Source organism: Jaculus jaculus, chromosome 5, assembly GCF_020740685.1.
Source record: "Jaculus jaculus isolate mJacJac1 chromosome 5, mJacJac1.mat.Y.cur, whole genome shotgun sequence".
Lineage (NCBI taxonomy): Eukaryota > Metazoa > Chordata > Mammalia > Rodentia > Dipodidae > Jaculus > Jaculus jaculus.
Window position 1 is genome coordinate 59,253,884 of NC_059106.1, and position 21,532 is coordinate 59,275,415.

The 21,532-nt window shown below is 45.9% G+C and overlaps 1 long non-coding RNA gene across 1 annotated transcript; it reads left to right on the top strand.

The window, feature by feature from the left end:
- The first annotated feature begins 4,794 nt into the window (after window positions 1-4,794).
- Window positions 4,795-16,384, top strand: LOC123460629. The gene is made up of 3 exons (XR_006637133.1): window positions 4,795-4,894; window positions 15,386-15,484; window positions 16,227-16,384. It is a non-coding gene; the product is annotated as an uncharacterized LOC123460629 (long non-coding RNA).
- Window positions 16,385-21,532: the final 5,148 nt, after the last annotated feature.

Here is a 21,532-nt window from a genome sequence, read left to right on the forward strand (position 1 = left end):
AGTCCAATTTGAGAGCAGTTGGCTTCCACCATGACAGACATGCCACTATTGTACCCATTGGGCCATTTGGCCTGGCTGGCCAAATATAAGGCTTGCAGTGTCCACTGTTGAGTATCTTCACTGGTGGTATCTCTTTCTCCCATTGAACTACATGTACCATAGCTTCTTCCAGCTTTCTGTCAGCTGGTCTACACAGAGGAGGTTATCAGCTCAATTCCAGCAGGATTTCTCAGTGGCCTCGCAGCCCAAGTATTGGAGTCTTCAGCAATAAGGTCCCATATAAGGCCCTTTTTGATATTCTCTGGCATTTTTTTTTTTTCTTAACCTTTTAAAAAATCATCTCACTGTTTTGCACACTTCTGCTTTCTGTTTCACTAAGTGGAAACACTTCTCTGCGTTGATGTTGCTTTTGTGCGCATTGTGCCGGGCTGAATGTGGGTGTGCAGTGCCAGCTCTGATGTGTTCTGGGGTTTTGTGTTCACGTCTCAGGACTGAACTTGCCTTTAGAGACAGGCGATAAAAGACTAGAGCCTGAGCCTCGGATCACTTAAGAATCTCCATTCTTATCCATCCTAAGGACTTGTACAGGCAAAGGGAGTTGGAAAGACATTCCAAGGGAGGAAACCAGGCTCACCAACAACATGTAACGTGTTGTAGGGGATAATGAAAAACACCACGATGTCCGGTGGCAGCAAATATCAGTTTGGCTAGATGTTTTTTTTTGTTGTTGTTGTTGTTGTTTTTGTAATTTTTATTTATTTATTTGAGAGCGACAGACACAGAGAGAAAGACAGATAGAAGGAGAGAGAGAGAATGGGCACGCCAGGGCTTCCAGCCTCTGCAAACGAACTCCAGACGCGTGCGCCCCCTTGTGCATCTGGCTAACGTGGGACCAGGGGAATCGAGCCTCGAACCGGGGTCCTTAGGCTTCACAGGCAAGCACTTAACCGCTAAGCCATCTCTCCAGCCCATGGCTAGATGTGTTTTTTTTTTCTTTTCTTTTCTGGGTGTGTGTGTGTGTGTGTGTGTGTGTGTGTTATACACACTTGTGTGCGCTCATGCAGTGCCCCGTGTGCTCACCTGTAGTGGCTGGAGTGGAAGCCAGGTGTCCAGCTCCATAGCTCTTCTGCCCACTGGTTCTTTCTTTCTTTCTTTCTTTCTTTCTTTCTTTCTTTCTTTCTTTCTTTCTTTCTTTCTTTCTTTCTTTCTTTTTGTTGTTGTTTTTCATTTTTTGAGGTAGGGTCTCACTCTGGCCCAAGCTAACCTGGAATTCACTATGTAGTCTCAGGGAGGCCTCGAACTCATGGCGATACTCCTACCTCTGCCTCCCCAATGCTGGGATGAAAGGTGTGCGCCACCACGCCCAGCTGTGTTTACTGATTTATTTTATTATTATTTTTAGACAAGATCTTACACTGTGGTCAAGGCTAGCCTTAAACTTATAGGGATCCTTCTGCCTCAGTCTCCCAAGTGCCAGTACTACGTACACGTATGCATCACCATGTCCAGCTAGGGAGGATATTTTTATTTATTTGTTTGAGAGGGGGAGAGAGGCAGATAGACACAGATAGAGAATGGACACACAAGAGCCTCTAGCCACTGCAAACGAACTCCAGACACATGCACCTCCTTGTGCATCTGGTTTTATGTGGGTAATGGGGGAACTGATCCTGGGTTCTTTGGGTTTGCAAACAAGTGCCTTAACCTCTAAGCCATCTCTCCAGACCCTGAGGAAGATGTGTTTTTAATAAGAAGTTAAATATCTGTAATAGCTACAGGGTAATTATGATTTCTTTTTCATTTTGTGTCAGTATTAATAAGTTGCATTAGGTAAGGAAGCTCTGAAATGGCAGGCTAAATCTCTTTTTTTGGTGGGGGGAGAGGTAGGTGTCTTACTATGTGAATGTGACTAATGTTTTTCTTGTGATAAGACTATGTTTCTGGGGTCCTGGGAGGAAAACCAAAGAGGTAGAGTGCCATTTTATCTCGTCACCATGGACTGACAGGTGACGTTTCCCTTTTCATCTGGCTGATGTGTGTTAGGTGTCCTCATTGTAGAGCCACCTCCTCCCTGCTCCTTCCCACACTGTACTAGAAAGAAAGTGACTTCTACATGCTGGCCTGACTCAATGACTAGAAGGTCTACTTCCCATTCTTGTGGACAGAGTAGCTACAAAAAATTATTTGCTGTTGTTTTTGTTTTTCAAGGTAGGGCCTCGCTCTAGCCTGAGCTGACCTGGAATTCACTATGTAGTCTCAGGGTGGCCTTGAACTCATAGCAATCCTCCTACCTCTGCCTCTAGAATGCTGGGATTAAAGGCGTGCGCCACCATGCCCAGCTAAATAAAAATATTTTATAAAAAAAAAAAATTGAGGCCTGGTATGGTGGCACACACCTTTAATCCCAGTATTTTGGGAGGCAGGGGAAGGAGGATCACCATGAGTTCGAGGCCAGCCTGAGACTACATAGTGAATTCCAGGTCAGCCCGGGCTAGAGCGAGACCCTACCTTGAAAAAACCAAAACAACAACAACAAAAAAAATTATTTATTATTTATTTGGAAGCAATAAGAAGGGAGAGATCGAGAGAGAGAAATGGGCACACCTCCTGCCACCGCAACTGAACTCCAGATACACGCACCACTCTATGCATCTGTCTTTACATGGGTACTGGAAAATCAAACCCAGGCTGCCAGGTCTTAACCACAGCAGGTGTCCTGAACCACTGAGCCATCTCTCCATCCCTTGAAATTCTTCTATCTAGAATTACACCACATTTTCTTTGCTCTTCCCCTCTCTTTCTTTTTTTCTTTTCCTCTTTTTCTTTTTTTTTTCTAGGTAGGATCTCATTCTGGCCCAGGCTGACCTGGAACTCACTCTGTAGTCCCAGGCTGGCCTTGAACTCACAGTGACTCTCCTACTTCTGCCTCCTGAGTGCTGGGATTAAAGGTGTGTACAACCATGTCTGGCTTTCTTCTTTTTTTAATTTTATTTATTTATTTTTGTTCTTTGAGGTAGGGTCTTACTCTGGCCCAGGCTGACCTGGAATTCATTATGTAGTCTCAGGGTGGCCTCAAATTCATGAAGATCCTCCCACCTCTGCCTCTCCCCCGCCCCAGCTGGGATTAAAGGCGTGAGCCACCGCGCCCAGCTATTTCTTCTTTTTTTTAAAATATATTTTAATGACAACTTCCATAATTATAAACAATATCCCATGGTAATTCCCTCCCTCTCCCCTTTTAAAAAAAGATTTATTTTTATTTCTTAATTTATTAGAGACAGAGAAAGGAGTGGGGGAGAGACAGAGTATAAGAATGGGTGCTCTAGGGCCTCTAGCCACTGCAAACGAACTCCAGACCCATGCACCACCATGTGCACTGGCTTACGTGGGACCTGGAGAATCCAATCTGGGTCCTTAGGCTTCGTAGGCATGTGCCTCAACCGCTAAACTGACCCTCCAGCCCCCTACACAAGGTGGTGCATGTGTCTGGAGTTTGTCTGCAGTGGCTGGAGGCCCTGGCACACTCACTCTCTCTCTGTGTCTGCCTCTCTCTCTCAAATAAAAAATAAATATTTTGAGCCAGGTGTGGTGGTACAGACCTTTAATCCCAGCACTTGGAGGCAGAGGTAGTAGGATAACCATGAGTTTGAGGCCATCCTGAGAATACAGAGTGAATTCTAGGTCAGCCTGGGTTAGAGTGAAACACAAAAAGACAAACAAACAAACAAACAAAAAGCTGGAGGAATGGCGTGGCGGTTAAAGCATTTGCCTGCAAAGCCAAAGGACCCACGTTCGATTCCCCAGGACCCATGTTAGCCAGATTCACAAGGGGCACACATGTCTGGAGTTCGTTTGCAGTGGCTGAAGGCCCTGGTGTGCCCATTCTCTCTCTCTCTCTCCTTCTTTCTCTGTTAAATAAATAAATAATGTGACATTAAAAAAAAAAGTTTGGAGCCGAGCGTGGTGGCACACACCTTTAATCCCAGCAATTGGGAGGCAGAGGTAGGAGGATTGCCTTGAATTCAAGGCCATCCTGAAACTACATAGTGGATTCCAGTCAGCCTGGGCTAGAGCAAGACCCTACCTCAAAAAAAAAAGTTTGGTATAGAGGTCAGAGCAGGACTGGGGAAATGGCTAAGCAGTTACAGCATGTGCCTGTGAAGCCCAAGGACCTGGGTTTGATTCCCCAGGACCCACGTAAGCCAGATGCACAAGGGGGCCCATGTGTCTGAAGTTCATATGGCTAGAGGCTCTGGCATGCCCATTCTCTCTCTCTCTCTCTCTGTCTCTTTTTCATAAATAAATAAATAAAATGAAATGAAAGAGGTCAGAGCAAGAGGGGAAACAATGTCGGGCATGGTAGTTCATGCCTTTAATCCCAGCACTCAGGAGACAGAGGTAGGAGGACCATGGTGAGTTCAAGGCCACCCTGAGACTACATAGTGCATTCCAGGTCAGTCTGAGCTAAACCAAAAAAAAAAAAAAAAAAAAGAGGGAAAACAAAAGTAGGAGAAAGAAGCAGATAATGCACTTTTACAGAAATGTGAGGAATAAGGGACAAGGGACTTGACTAGAGTGATTTTGGAAATATCTCTTTTTCTTGAATTAGGGCATTGATACATTTTAGCAGTGACACGGTGCTGCTTCTCAGCATCCGCTCCGCCCAAGGTGGAAAGCATTCCTTGTACGGGAGCCCGGTGTCAAACGGGATGGGGTTTCCACCAGGACCAGACTTCCAGGCTTTGCGACCTATGCCCAGGGACTGGTGCCAGCTGCCTGGCCTTCGGGTTTTAAGTTTAACTTCACAACCAGCTTTTCCAACACACTGTTGATATTTCTCTCTTTTATATGACAGATGTGGTTTCACAGGGCATGGAGAGGTTGCTTAAATTCTGTAAGTAAATACTGTGGGGTAGCTGTTTTCCTAATTTGGGAACTGAAATAGCAACTATGAGAGAGGGAGAAGAAATATGGGGTTTGGAGTCAAAAGGCCTGAGTTTTAGCACGTGGCTCCAGCGCTTTTTAGCTAGCTGGGTGACCTAAGGCAAGACACTTAATCTCTCTGGGAATTAGTTTCCTCATGTGTACACTGAGCTTAATGGCAATCTTCTATATTTCATAATTTAGTGCTGAGAAACTTTTTTTGTTTGTTTGTTTGTTTTTCAAGGTAGGGTCTCAGTTTAGCCTATACTAACCTGGAATTCACTCTGTAGTCTTAAACCGGCCTTGAACTCGTAGGGAAAACTTTCTTTTAGTCACTCTAGCTCAGGCTGACCTGCTGACCTGGAATTCATTCTGTAGTCTCTGGGTGGACTTGAATTTATGGCAATCCTCCTACCTCTTCCTCCTGAGTGCTGGGATTAAAGGCGTGCACCACCATGCCTGGCTACTTTTTTTTTTTTTTTTTTTTTGGAGACAATATTTCATGTAGCTCAGGCAAACCTCAAATTCACTATGCAAGTGCCTTTAACCACTGAGCCATCTCCCCAGCCCCTTGAACTCACTGTGTAACCAAGGATGACCTACAACTTCTGACCTTCCTGCCTCTGCCTCCTGAGTGCTGCAATTGTAAGCATGGACCACCCACTTCAGCAAAAGTTTACTTGTGGTAAGAAATTTTCAACTAAGATTTAAAAGGTTTTATGATTTCAAGGATGAAGTAACAGTCAAATGGGAAATTTCTGTGCATTTAGTAATAGTCCTAAAGTTAGAACAGTCATTCTATTTATGAATAGATTTACAATAGATGTAGTGTTTTTCATTAAAAAAAAAAAAAAGCTATGTTAGGCTGTAGAGATGGCTTAGCAGTTAAGACATTTGCCTGCAAAGCCAAAGGATCCCGGTTCAACTCTCTAAGACCCATGTAAGCCAGATGCAGAAAGGTGAACATGCATTTGGAGTTCATTAGCCGTGGCTGGAAGCCCTGGCATACCCATTCTCTCTCTCTCTTTTTCTCTCTGCCTCTTTCTCTCAAATAAATAAATAAATAGGCTATGTCTTAGCCCAGGATCTGGAAAGTGCTCCCAGATAAAGGTATAGCTTACTTGCTTCCTCACTTTCTTCAGAAATTGACTTCTGTTGGGGCTAGAGAAATGGTTCAGTGGCCCAAGGTGCTTGCTTGCAAAGCCTGAGACCTGGGTTCAGTTACCTCATACCCATGTAAAACCAGATGCACAAAGTGGTGCATGTATCTGGAGTTTCTCTGTAGTAGCTAGAGGCCCTGGCATGCCTAATCTCTCTCTCCTTGTGCAAATAATATTTTTGTTTGTTTCTTGAGGTAGGGTCTGGCTGTAGCCCAGGCTGACCTGGAATTCACTATGTAGTCTCAGGCTGGCCTCAGACTCACAACGATCCTCCTACCTCTGCCTCCCAAGTTCTGGGATTAAAGGCGTGCGCCACCATGCCCAGCTGCTGTAAAGTAACTCCAGATGCATGTGCCACTTTGTGTATTTGCTTTTATGTGAGTGTTGGGGAACTGAGCTTGAGTCATTAGACTTTGTAGGCAAGCACCTTAATCATTATGCAATCTGTCCAGCTTCCTAGCTCTTAATTTATTTTTTATTTTTAAAATTTAATTAATTTTTTTCAAAAATTTTATTAACACCTTCCATGATTATAAAAAAATATCTTATTTTTTATAATCATCGAAGATGTTAATAAAATTTTGAAATAAAAAAATAAAACTAAAAAAAATAAAAATAAAGTTAAAAAAAAAGAAGAAAAAAATCCCATGGTAATGCCCTCCCTCCCCCCACTTTTTCCTTTGAAACTCCACTCTCCATCATATCCCTTCTCAATCAGTTTCTCTTTTACTTTGATGTCATGATTTTTTCCTCCTCTTATGTCTTTTGTAGGTAGTGGCAGGTACTGTGAGGTCATAGATATCCAGGCCATTTATTGTCTGGGGGGAGCATATTGTAAGGAGTCCTACCCTTCCTTTGGCTCTTACATTCTTTTTTTTTTTTTTAATTTTTTTTTTTGTTCATTTTTTATTTATTTATTTGAGAGTGACAGACAGAGAGAAAGGCAGATAGAGGGAGAGAGAGAGAATGGGCGAGCCAGGGCTTCCAGCCACTGCAAACGAACTCCAGACACGTACGCCCCCTTGTGCATCTGGCTAACATGGGACCTGGGGAACCGAGCCTCGAACCGGGGTCCTTAGGCTTCACAGGCAAGCGCTTAACCGCTAAGCCATCTCTCCAGCCCTGGCTCTTACATTCTTTCTGCCACCTCTTCCACAATAGACCCTGAGCCTTGGAAGGTGTGATAGAGATATTGCAGTACTGAGCACTCCTGTCACTTCTTTCCAGCACCATGATGCCTTCTGAGTCATCCCAAGGTCACTGCCTTCTGAAAAGAGAAGATTCTCTACCAAAAGTGAGAGTAGCATTAATATAAGGGTTTGAACATTAAGACAAGTGCTTACTGGGCAGTTTGATAAGCATAGTATATACATTTAGCCAGACAGCAGCAGACATTACACCCCTAGGGCTCATGACTACCCCTGTTTTAAGTTTTCAGTATAAGGGTTGTATTCCCTCCCATGGAGCGGGTCTCCAGTCCAATTGGAGGGCAGTTGGTTTCCACCATGACAGACATGCCACTATTGCACCCATTGGCTCATTTGGCCTGGCTGGCCAATTATAAGGCTTGCAGTGTCCACCATCGAGTATCTCCACTGGTGATTTCTCTTTCTCCCACTGAACTGCATGCAGAATATTAATTTATTTTAAAATATCTTATTTAACTATTTTATTTATTTATTTATTGTTTTTTCAAGGTATAGTCTCACTCTAGCCCATGCTGACCTGGAATTCACTATGTAGTCTCATGGTGCCCTCGAACTCATGGCGATCCTCCTACCTCTGCCTTCCAAGTGCTGGGATTAATGGCGTGCACCACTATGCCCGGCCTTAAATATTTTATTTTTATTTATTTATTTATTTAGAGGGAGAGAGAAAGAGAGAGAGAGAGAGAGAGAGAATGGGTGCGCCAGGGCCTCCCGCCACTGCAAACGAACTCCAGATGCATATACCCCCTTGTGCATCTAGCTAACATGGGTCCTAAGGAATTGAACCAGAGTCCTTTGGTTTTGCAGGCCAATGCCTTAACTGCTAAGCCATCCCTCCAGCCCTATTTATTTTTGAGAAAAGGTCTCACTGAAGGGTTAAAAGCCTTCCCTGAAAACTAAAGGGAACTAAAGAGTTAATAATCATCCCTAAAGCTAATGGATAATAAAGAAGACAAAAGAGGCATTTGGCTTCAGTAAGTTTGGTACCCTTCCCTGATTGATGTACTTCCCTTAGCCTAGCTGGCCTTGAAGGACCAGAGATCATCTGAGTACCCTTCCTTAGACAATCCTGGCTGAAGAAGCCTATTCAGAAGAAGGACACAAACAGCTACAGTTTTCTTACAACTGTACCTGGTACAGTCTGTTTTTCTTAGGATCTTATAAACTAGTACCCCAGCCTGGCTCAGTGCTTCAGCCTCCCTCCTGTGGGAAGGCTGCTGCCCCTCACTGTTTTCTCTAAATAAACAGTCTGTCTGTTGAGATCAAGTTTGGTGTTCTCTTTTATTTTTCTCTTACACTTTCCTTACACTTATTTTGCAGCCCAAGCTGGTCTGGGACTCGTAACAATCTTCCTACCTCAGTTTTGTAAGTTAATGAATAAGTGAAGAAATAAATAAGGTGAAGGAGCCCAGTTCTCCCATCTCTGAGAACAGTGGGAGTGTCTTGGTCACTCATTTGGCTGGGGTGGTGGAGTATAGAGAGAGTGAGGTCTCAGTGTCTAAGATACTGTTTCTCCCAAACCCAAGTAATTGGCCTGTCCAGTCAGGTTGGGAGTCATTAAGATAACCTCTCCTTTCATTTCCAGAGGATTCTCTTTGAAGCACCAGTACTCCAGGAGGAAATCACAACTTAATTTTTCAATACTGAACACTTGATATGGGGTGAGAAGCTTATGGGAGGCTCATTTTACTAATTTAGCAGTTGGGCCTGGTGGGGGTAAGGGAACATAATCTGACCAGCTATCTCTTTCTCTCTTTCTCTCTCTCTATACATATATGCATATATATACAGAGATAATATTTATATGTAAAAATTATGCATATATAATTGATTTACTTATTTGCAAGCAGAGAAAAAGAGAGAGATCAAGAGAAGAGACAGGGGCTGGAGAGATGGCTTAGAGGTTAAGGTGTTTGCCTGCAAAGCCAAAGGATCCCAGCTTGATTCTCCAAAACCCAGGTAAACCAGATGCACAAGGGGGCGCATGTCCAGAGTTCAAGTTCCAGGGCTAGAGGCCCTGCCTGGCACACACACACTCTCTCTCTATCTCTTTGCCTCTTTCTCTCTCTCAGAAAAATAAATAAAATATTTAAAAAGAGAGAGAAAGAGGGCTGGAGAAATGGCTTAGTGGTTAAGGCATTTGTCTGCCAAGCTAAAGGACCCAGGTTTGATTCCCCAGGACCCACATAAGCCAGGTGCCTAAGGGGCACATGCATCTGGAGGTTGTTTACAGTGGCTAGAGGCCCTGGCGTGCCCATTCACCTTCTCTCTCTTTTTCTGAAAATAAATAATATTGAAAAGAGAGAGAGAGAGAAGAAACACAGACAGAAAAAATGGGCACTCCGGGGCCTCTAACCACTGCAAACACACTCCAGATGCATGCATCACCTTGTGCATCTGGCTTTACATGGGTAGTGGGGAATTGAACTCAGGTTGTTAGACTTTGCAGGTACGTATCTTAACTGCTAAGCCATCTCTCAAGCCCTATTTTGTTTTTCGAGACTGGGTCTTGCTATACAGTCCAGGCTGGTATAGAATTCACAATCTTCCTGCCTCCACCTCTCCAGGGCTCTGATTACAAGTGTGTACCATCACACCTGGCCTGCGAATCTGTTTCACAAGCACCAGGTGATTGTCTTGAATAGCCACAGGAGCCCCCATGAGTAACTACCCAGGGAGTGTGTGGTGTGGACCTTGACTTGAGGTACTTTGCAGTTTATTTGGAAACACAGAACTGAGATATGAAATAACCAAATGGTTTTCACAAGAGCAAGTAAGAGTTTTGGTATGTTACTGCCATGCAAAGACAGAAAGGGGAAAATTGATTGTGGGGAAAATTATATGGAGAAAAAATAATATCTTGGCCATTGAGGTTCAGATGGAATTTTTGTTTGTTTGTTTTTTGAGGTAGGGTTTCACTCTAATCCAGGCTGACCTGGCACTCACTCTATAGTCTGAGGCTGGCTTTGAACTCACAGCAATCCTACCTCTGCCTCCTCGGTGCTATAATTAAAGGTGTGTACCTCTATGGCAGGCTCAACTATCAGATGGGATTTAAAATTGTATTTATTTATTTGGTGTGCATGTGTATGTATGTGTGCATGTATGTGAGTGCAGCTGTGCACATGCTATGGCACACACGTGCAGGTCAGAGGACAATTTTTGGGTGGGTCCACACCTTCTCCCTCCTTTGGGTCTTTCTTTTTTTTTAATGTTTTTTTTTTTTGTTCATTTTTTATTTATTTATTTGAGAGTGATAGAGAGTCAGATAGGGAGAGAGAGAGAGAGAGAATGGGCACACCAGGGCCTCCAGCCACTGCAAACGAAATCCAGACGCGTGCGCCCCCTTGTGCATCTGGCTAATGTGGGACCTGGAGAATCAAGCCTCGAACCAGGGTCCTTAGGCTTCACAGGCAAGCGCTTAACCGCTAAGCCATCTCTCCAGCCCTCCTTTGGTTCTTTCACTGTTGTTTCATAGCTCCCTCAAGAGCTGCTGAGAAACGCTCCTCCCTCTGTCTTCCTTCTCCCTGTAGGTGCACTGGGACTACGGAAGCCCACCGCAGTATCCACATGTGGGGTCTGGGGTTCGGAACTCAGGCACTCAGAGTTCTGTGGCAAGGGCTTTGGCTGCTGGACCATTTCCCAAGCCTCTCGAATGGTTTAATAAAGGAAACTGCCTGAGACTCCATAGTGAATTCCAGGTCAGCCTGAGCTAGAGTGAGACCCTACCTCGAAAAAACTTAATAAATAAATAAAAAATAAAGGAAACTGGAGTATGTGGAGGAAAATCAGTGGGGAAATTGGGTGGGGGGGATTCAGAGGGCTGGCAAGATGGCTTAGTGGTTAAGGTGCTTGCTTGTGAAGCCTAAGGACCCAGGTTGGATTCCCCAGTACCCATGTAAAGCCAGATTCACAAGGTGGCACAAGCACCTGAATTTGCTTGCAGTGCTTGGAGGCCTTGGTACACCCATGCTTTCTCTCTCTCTGCCTCTTTCTCGCTCACAAATAAATTATATATATCTATATATGTATGTATGTTTTCTTTTTATTTTCTTTTTTTGAGAGAGAGAAAGAGGCAGATACAGAGAACAGGTGCGCCAGGGCCTCCAGCCACTGCAAATGAACTCCAGATGCATGCACCACCTTGTGCATCTGGTTTACATGGGTATTAAAGAATTGAACCTGGGTCTTTAGGCTTCACAGGCAGGTGATTTAACTGCTAAGTCATCTCTCCAGCCAAAATAAAAATATTAAAAAAACAAAAAAAGCCAGGACACTTTTAATCCCGACACTTGGGAGGCAGAGGTGGGAGGACTGCCATGAGTTCAAGGCCATCCTGAGAATGCCAGAGTGAATTTCAGGTCAGCCTGTGCTATCTCAAAAACCAAAAAGAGGGCTGGAGACATGGCTTAGGGGTTAAGCCCTTACCTATGAAGCCTAAGGACCCCGGTTTGAGGCTCAATTCCCCAGGACCCACGTTAGCCAGATGCACAAGGGGGCGCACGCGTCTGGAGTTCGTTTGCAGTGGCTGGAGGCCCTAGCGCGCCCATTCTCTCTCTCTCTCTGCCTCTTTTTCTCTCTGTCACTCTCAAATAAAACAAACAAACAAACAAACAAAAAATAAAAAAAAGAGAAAGAATAGATATTGGGGGCTGGGTAGATGGCTCCGCAGGTAAAGGCACTTGCTTGCATAGTCTGCTGGCCCAGATTAAATTTCCCAGGATCGACATAAAACCAGATGCACAAAGTGGCATGTGTGTCTGAAGATTGTTTGCAGTGGCTGGAGACCCTGGTGCACCCATTCTTTCTCTTTCTCTTTGTCTATCTGCCTTGATCTCTCTCAAATAAATAACCAAAATATTTAAAATATATATTTGCTGGGCTTGGTGGTGCACCCCTTTAGTCCCAGCATTTGGGAGGCAGAGGTAGGAGGATCACTGAGTTCAAGGCCACCCTGAGACTACACAGTGAATTCCAGGTCAGCCTGAGCTAGAGTGAGACCCTGCCTCAAAAAAAGCAAATATATGTACATATTAATAAATTAGCAGAAAAGTTCCCAGGGAAGCTGAGAGCTGCTTTACAATTTAGAGTAATATTTGCTTTCGATACTAGAAGCTTATCTGGGTTATCTAAAACTGAAGTCAGTTTTCTTTCTTTCCTCCCTCCCTCCTTTGCTGCCTTCCTTTCTTCCTTTTTTTGTCTTTCTTTTTTTTTCTTTTTTCTTTTTTCAAGGTAGAGTCTCACTCTGGTCCAGGCTGACCTGGAATTAACTCTGTCATCTCAGGGTGGCCTTGAACTCATGGCAATCCTCCTACCTCTGCCTCCCGAGTGCTGGGATTAAAGGCATGCGCCACCACGCCCGGCCCTTTTTTTGTCTTAAAGTCTCCCTTTGTTTATGTGTGTGTGGGTGCACATCACATGTGTCGTGGAGCAATGGTCGAAAGACACGGTCCCGGTGTTGGTCTTCTCCCTCCACCTTGTTTCAATAGAGGGGCTCTCCTTTGTGCTGCTAAATCCTGCATGCATGTTGGCCTAGGATTTCCCCAGAACTCAGTAAAGTGGTGTTTGTTGTTGTCGTTTGTTTGTTTGTTTTTAACGATGTGTGTTGGGGGTGCGTTGGGAGTTTGGATGTTTTTGGAGGTAGGATCTCACTCTAGCCCAGGCTAACCTGGAATTCACTCTGTAGTCTCAGGGTGGCCTTGAACCTAAGGCGATCCTCCTACCTCTGCCTCCTGAGTGCTGGGATTAAAGGCATGCGCCACCACACCAGGCTGTTTTAAGTTTTGTTTAGAGCAGGATCTCATTCTAGACCAGGCTGATGTGGAACTCACCTGTAACACAGGCCAGCCTTGAACTTGAGTGCTGTGATTTAAAGCCGTGAGCACCAGACCCTGCTTTACATTGAATATTTTATGTAACTGCTCCCAATCCTCCTGGTAAATGACTTGTGAATTGTGATTGTAGACAAAGCTGTTTTGGGTTCAGAACTTTGGAGTTCGGTAGGTATCTAACCAGGTAAATTTCATTTCTTTCTCTTTTGTTTCCTTGAAGAAGTTTCAGAAGCCAGTGCTTGAGCCAGGAAGCCAGGCTCCTGGGTGATTGAAGATTTTCTGGTTTCAAATTAAACAGAAAACTAAATTAGCAAATTAATTGTTGGATGTGTTTTCCTGGACTCCTCTTCAGCTGCTGCAGGACCAGTAGCCAATGAAAGACGACTTTTGGCTGCCCTGGAGAGGGGGCAGGGTTCAGAATTAGGTTCTGCCAGCTACCAAGTGTCAGACATGTTAATTTTAAATTACTTTTGTACAGCCTAGTGTCAAAATGATTAAAGCATGAAGAGAAAAACAGAACCAAAGGAGAGAGAAGTGAAATGATTTACCTTGCATTTGGAGCAAGGACACTTGCAACTCCATTTCAGCTTTCTATGTAAGATATAGTAGTTCTAAATTTAGACTCTTTTGAGACCAGGAAAATGGGTGGGTACAGAGAGGGTAGCCAGTGGTCATTGCTCTTCATAGTACAATATCACCATGTCCTTATAGCACCTTTAACCACTGAGCCATTTCCCTGGTCCCCAAGACTTTGGCTTATTTTATTTATTTATTTGAGAGAGGGAGGGAGAGAGAGATAGAAAGAACAGGCATGCCAGGGCTTCCAACCATTGCAAATGAACTCCAGACACATGCAACACCTTGTGCATCTGGCTTACATGGGTCCTGGGGAATGGAACCTGGGTCCTTTGGCTTTGCAGGCAAGCACCTTAACTGCTAAGCCATTTCTCCAGCCCAAGACACCCCCCCCCCTTTTTTTGAGGTAGGGTCTTACTCTAGCCCAGACTGACCTAGAACTCACTGTAGCCCTGGCTGATCTCAAACTCAAAGTGACCTCCTACCTCTGCATCTAGAGAGTGGTTAGATTAAAGGCATATGCTACCACTCTTGGCAAAAATTTTTTTTTCTTTTTGTTTTGTCAAGGTAGGGTTTCACTCTAGCCCAGACTGACCTGGAATTTGCTATGTAGTCTCAGGGTAGCCTCCAACTCACAGTGATCCATATACCTCTGCCTCCCAAGTGCTGGGATAACAGGCATGGGCCACCAAGCCCAACTTTGTAAATTTTTTCCTGTCTTCCTCCTCCTCTTCTTCCTCCTCCTCCTTCTTCTTTTTTATGAGAGCAAGAGACAGAGAGAGAACTTGCACACCAGGGTCTCTAGCTGCAACAGTCAAAATTCCAGATGTGTGCTCTCTTATGCACATGAGCAACCTTGTGCTTGCATCACCTTGTGTGTCTGGCTTATGTGGGACCTGGAGAGTTGAACATGGGTCCTTAGGATTCACAGGCAAGTGCCTTAACCACTAGACCATATCTCCAGCCCAAGACATTTCTTTCTTTTTCTCTCTCTTTTTTTTTTTTTTTTTTTCGAGGTAGGGTTTTACTCTAATCCAGGCTGACCTGGAATTCACTATGTAGTCTCAGGGAGACCTCAAACTCATGGTGATCCTCCTACTTCTGCCTCCCGAGTGCTGGGATTAAAGACATATACCACCACACCTGGCTCTTTTACTTTTTTTCTTTGGTTTTTTGAAGTAGGGTTTCAGTCTAGCCTAGGCTGGCCTGGAATTCACTATGTAGTCTCAGGCTGGCCTCAAACTCACAGCAATCCTCCTATCTCTGGCTCCCTAGTGCTGGAATTAAAGTTGTGCACCACCATGCCCAGCTTCCAAGACTTTCTTAAATAAATGAAAAGGTAGTCATGGTAGCACAAGCCTTTAATCCCAGCACTCAGGTGGCTGAAGGAGGTGATGACTGAGTTTGAGGCCAGCCTGGGCTAGAGTGAAACCTTACCTGGAAAAAGCAAAGAAACAAATAACAAGAAAAACTGAGGGACAGAACTTCAAGAATGTCATCATATCAGCCAACTTTTTAAAACAAATACTTTTTATTTATTTGATAGAGAAAGAGGGAGAGGGGGGGATGAGAATGGGCACATCAGGGCTACTAACCACTGCAAACAAACTCCAGATGCATGCACCCCCTTGTGCATCTGGCTAACGTGGGACCTGGGGAGTTGAACCTGGGTCCTTTGGCTTTGCAGGCAAAGGCCTTAGCCGCTAAACCATCCCTCAAACCAGTATCAGTCAACTTTTAAGAGCATACAACCACTATGCTAAGTGCTCTCCAACAAGCTAATGAGGTAAGTAATCCTGTTTTCTCTTTCACAGTATCCAAGGGAATGGCAGAGCAAGACACCTTAGACATCAAGTAGACAATGTGCATCCCCAACACCTGCAGTGATACAGACCTTGTTTCAATTTAAGGCAGCCTTGTTCATATTTACATGATTTCTTTCATATTTGGAGCTTAAATATCTATTTCTGAAGTTCCTACCCATCAGTTCTAGAACCTTAGCGCCTTCCACAACAAGTCTAGTTCCTTTTCAATCACTCATGAACTTACTTTTTCTTTGTTAAGCCAGGGTTTCATGTCCTTGCAACACTTTCACTAATTGTCCACATTATGATATCCCTTTTAAGGAGAACATGGTGTGGGACTGTGAATTTCACAGCTCAGCAGTTAAAGGCACTTGCTTGCAAAGACTGCCAACGCAAATTCAATTCCCTAGCACTATGTCAAGCAGACTGTAAAGTGGTACACCTGTACATGCACTTATGTCCACACGCACAAATGAATAACTGCTTAAGAAAAAAATGTGTTGTCAGCCAGGCGTGGTAGCACATGCCTTTAATCCCAGCACTCAGGAGGCAGAGGATCTCCAGGAGTTTGAGGCCACCCTGAGAGTACAGAGTGAATTTCAGGTCAGCCTGGTCTGCAGCAGAGCAAGATTTTACCTCAAAAAAAAAAAAAAAAGGAAAAAAGAATGTGTTGCTTAGATGTGATCTAACCCAGAGTGACGTGGAGTCTTTTCTTTACTCCAGATACTGCAGTCCTAGCAATCCAGCCTGAAACTGTTCTCCATCTAAAAGCTCTATCGGGGGCTGGAGAGATGGCTTAGCGGTTAAGCGCTTGCCTGTGAAGCCTAAGGACCCCGGTTCGAGGCTCGGTTCCCCAGGTCCCACGTTAGCCAGATGCACAAGGGGGCGCACGCGTCTGGAGTTCGTTTGCAGAGGCTGGAAGCCCTGGCGCGCCCATTCTCTCTCTCTCCCTCTACCTGTCTTTCTCTCTGTGTCTGTCGCTCTCAAATAAATAAATAAAAAATTAAAAAAATAAAAAATAAAAAATAAAAGCTCTATCGGGGGGGGGGGGGAATAACCCAACCTGACTGACTCCCCACCACCTTCTCTTGCCATGTACTTAGTTTTCATGTTTATACTCCTCTTCTGGCTCTGTCAAAACGTGCCCACACGCCTCTCTTCATGATCGGATCCTGCTTCCTCAGGGTGGTACTGATCTGAAGTACACACTGTTGCACTTATCTTTCTCTCTTGTCTTCCCACTTTCACCCTCTAGCTTCTACCTTATCTAACATCAGGGAGTCCAAGCTGCTTTCCAACCATCTTGCTTCTTTATAATGTGCAGTAGGTATGTTCTGAAACACTGTTATCTGAAAGTGAACACATCAGTGTATACCCTGGTGAATACTTCTAATGCACATGCTGATAGTTGTCTGAGGCTGGCTTCCAAAACAGTAATCTGATTTGGGAATGCTTTCCCTAAGCAGATTTCGAATTTCACTTTCCAGATTTCCAGAGGAAAACGTCTGGCCAAGGAATTGTTCGTATCCACGACATCCTCCATGAAAAAACCGATGAACTAACGGTGACTCATCATTCTATGGACAGTTAAGCTGTCAATCGACCTGGGAGAGCAGAAAGCAACTGAAAACAGGCTAGGTTCAATCTGAAACCTGTTGCTTTCAGACTAGGCAATCCTGGCCAGTTACTAGATTCAATTTACAATTGCTTCATCTGTAATATAGTGGCAGGTAGAGTGGGGTAAAGTGGCATACACCTTTGGTCCCAGCATGCAGGAGGCTGAGGTAGGAGGATCACCAAGTTTGATGCCAGCCTGGGGCTACTGAGTGAGTTCCAGGTCAGCCTAGGTTAGGGTAAAACCTTATCTCAAAAACAAAACAAACAAACAAACAAAAAACTCTTGCCCTTTTATCACTCTGGAACCTTCAACTTCTGGTGAGTTTTCTCACATCTTGGCCTGGCTGGGCTGTGAGGAGGGGAGAAACCCCTGACCCTTACCCCCACACGAGCTCTCTATATCCTCCTGCCCTCCACAGAGCAGGAGCTCTTTGTACTGTACTTTTTTTCTTTCCTAATTCTCTTTCACATTTCTTCCAGACCCACCACAATGGGCTCTCAGACCTTGTGGGTATATCCATATTCCTTTCCTTGGTTTTATACTTTCCTAAATAAATATAATCATTTAATAACTAAAAAAAAAAAAAAAAAAAAAAAGACCAAGCATGGTGGCACATGCCTTTAATCCAGTATTCAGGAGGCAGAGGTAGGAGGATTGCTATTTGAGGCCACTCTGAGACTACACAGTGAATTCCAGGTCAGCCTGGGCTAGAATGAAACCCTGCCTGGGAAAAAAAAGTGTGTGTGTGGGGGCTGGGGAGATGTCTGAGTGTGGTTAGAGGCACTTGCTTGCAAAGCCTGCAGGCCTGGGTTTGATTCCCCAGTATCCACGTAACACCAGATGCACAATATGCTGTATGAATCTGGAGTTTGTTTGCAGGGGCAAATAGCTCTTGCGTGCCCATTCTCTCAATAAATATATATTTAAAAATATATATATAAAATAAAATATAAAAAATATATATATATATATATATATATATATTTAATGGTGGCAACAATTGTTTCTACTTCTTAGGCTTATTGCGAGGAGTTAATTCATACAAAAGGGTTAGAACAAGACCTGGCCTACACATAGTAAAGAACAGCTGTTATTCTAACTGCATGTAAAGCCATTTAAAGGTACGACAAAAATGAGGTTATTTCCTCTAGGCACTTGGGTTTGTTCTGCTGGCCTCTCTGCCAGGCTGGATTCATTGAGCACTGGTGTGGAGGTTTTGGCTTTATAAGGAAGTAGACATTCGGGAGGAGGTTTGAGGCATTTGTGAATGAATGCCCCTCAACCTGGGGCTGTGAGAAGCAGGGTAGAACTGTTATTTATGAGGAAGAGTAGGGTTTGAAGAATTAGAATCTAGCAGAAATGAGCTCGAGAGAGAATCTTTTCCCTCCTACGAGGTGTGTGTGTTGGGGGTGGGGGGTTAGAACTTTCAGACAAAAATAACTAAATGAAGCCTCTAGCAGGTCTTACCAAAAAACTTGTGGTCTAAATTGCCAAACTTATGTGCTTTTAAAGTATCTAGATTTAAAAAAAAAAAAAAGAAAAGAAAAGAAAAACATAACCTCTTCTCTCCCTCTAAAACTCCATTTCTTAATCTTGGTCATAAATTGTTTTTAGTACAGAATTCTACAAAATGTCAAGGGCTCTACAGAAATTTATGTTTGGTTTAGTGTATGGCTCACGTGTAGATTCCACTAACATAGAAGAAATTAGCTCAGGTTGTGTCAAGTCACATTAGAACACATTAAATAAGTGGGAAGAGCCAGAACAAAGAAAGCGATTAAGCTGGTTTGGCTGCATTCAGGCCCACTATACTTAATCCCCTCTAGGAGCTCACGTAAACAACAAATGTGGTTTCTTAGCCTAAATCTGTTTTTTATTTCTTAAATGTTTTCACAATTCTGATGTTTATTTTCATCTTCATTTTTCAGTCCTTAAGGAGGTGAAAAGACTTTGATTGGCTCATATATATGTTTTTTTTTTTTCCTATGTAAGGTTTCACCCTAGCCCTGGCTGACGTAGATGGCTTGTATTTTAGAAGAGTTCGACTAATGAATGAAATAGATGGGTTACGCAATTCCTCGGCTGGACTGATGTATGGGAGTTGTGTGACTGTTCAGCCCCAGAAAAAGGCCAGTTAAGTGACACCCAAGATGAGGACTTTATCCAGCAGAGAATTAAGTCAGTCAGCGAGGGAAAGAATGAGATGGAATTAACCCAGGACTGTTTAGTGCCTGTTTATGGGGTCTGGCAACAATTTACTCGGACACCCTTAATCTTGAGAAATTTGTAAATTAGCAGTATGTTGGCAAATTCTCTCAATGTACTATTGCAAAATCTGGGAAATGTTGAAATGTGGCTAATTGAACTTTTTTAGGCTTCTTCGAATTTTTCTTCCTGCCCCCGAGTTGGATTCAGAAGCAAACGCCTCTTTTGAAACACCAGCATATAAATGCTCGGCCGCAGTCTACGCTCACGACTTACATCTGGGTGGACCCGTGCGCGCGGGGGGAGGGGGGGACGGAGATCACGTGAAAACCTCGAGTTCCCGCTGCCGGTGGCCCTTTAAAATCCCGCCCCCCGCACAAAAAAAGAACAGTATTTTCTTTGATTTCCTTGGGGGGGTCTCAGCAGTCCAAAGGTAGTATTATTACTCTTCGCTGCCCTCAAGACCATTCTGCGTGGTTTTCAAGTACAAGGGAGATGCACCAGGTTAAAAAAAAAAAATAATAACCCACAAACCAACGTGGCCAACTCTGCCTGGCTGCGAGCAAGTTGTTCTCTAAAGTAACTGCAAGTTTACTGACAGGAAACCGACCCGTGCTCGCACGTCCCGGGAGCGGTTCCCACGGCCCCAGCGCCCCCGACGCCCCTACGGCGGCCGCGCGGGGCCTGGGCGCGGGGTGCCGAGCGCTGCGGGCGGCAGGGGGCAGCAGCGGGAATCCGTTGTTCTGGAGGCGGGGGGTGGGGCGGGAAGCCCCCCCCCCCACACCCCAGCCCGGTTTCCGCGCCCCGCCCCGTCCCTCGGCGGAGAGCCGGGCGGAGACGCGGTGCCCTCCCCCGGGAAGGGACGGGACGCGCCGGGCCGGCCTGGGGGGCGCGCGCCTGCCCTCCGCACCCCTCCCCCGCCGGCTCTCCTGGCGCCCCAAGGCGGGAGTTTCCAGGAAGAGCTCGGAGCGCGGGGGCCGCACCACCGGGCGCACGGACACGTCAAGTAGTCCCTTCCGCGCCACCTTCTCCGAGGGACGTCCTCGTCGCCGAGGTCTCGGCCGAGTTTAGAACTCTCGGAGGGAAAGGGAGTGGAGGCCGGGGTCCCAGGGAGCGCGGAGCGCAGAGGGCCGAGGAGTGCACTTTGCATTCCCGGAGGCGGCGGCGGCGTTGGAGGAGGGGAGGGCGCGGAACGAGTTCCGGCGGAGGGCTCGGCCGCGCGGTCGAAGCGCTCTTGGAGTGAAAGTGGGCGGGAAAACCCGGAGCGGACTCGCTGCGACACGCCCCGCGGGGGAGGGGAGCGCCCAGGCCAACGGACGGCGTCCCTCCCAGGCTGCCCATCCCGACGGAAGGAACAGGTGTCCGCCCGCGCCCTCGAGGTGCCCGCTCCCGGCTTCTGGGGGGTGGGGAGGGAGGCCGGGGGAGCGGGCCCGATGGGAGCGACTCGGACGTGCGCACCGTCGGTGCCAGGCGCGCGGGCCGGAGGAGAGGGGCGCGCGCATGCGTGCGGTGGGAGCGCGCCTCGCGCCCCTCCCCCACCCGCGCCCCTCCCCCGCACCCAGCGCTCGCCTTTTCATTTATTTATTTATTTATTTTTTCTTTTCGGCGGAGGAGGTGGCCCGTCCGGCCCATCCGCTGACTAACCCCTTCACCCCAGTTTCGCCCCGCCTCCTTCGGTACAAACTCCGCCGCCCGAGCTGGGCGGTCGCGTTCCCGCCTCCGCCCTGCGTCCCCGCTCCCAAGCCAGGAGCACTTCCTGCAAAGTGCCCCGCCGCGCGCGCGCGCCGCCGCCGCCCGCTCCCGACCCCGAGCCCTGCCCCCCGCTGCCCCGCGCTCGCCCGCCCCGTTCTGCAGATGGGGCGGGCAAGGTCCGGACTCCCCAAAGCTTCCTTGAGTTGTTCCCAAAATGAAGCACGGCGACGGACACTAGCATTTAAGCAACTTCGGTAGCAGCCGCTCGTGGGCTGATCCGTCCTCCAGGCCTTCCCTTCCGCAGCAGCCCAGGTAGCAAACTGGGTAACGCAGGTCAACTATACGGTAGAAGAACGGCCAGGGGGAGATTATAGCTGGAAAATAAACTTTTGGTGGTGATACAAGTTATTTGTTCAGGGATAATTATTATTAATAAATTATAGGCTATTTTGGTATTTTTCGAGGTAGGGTCTCGCTCTAGCCCAGTCCGACTTGAAATTCACTGTGTAGGCTC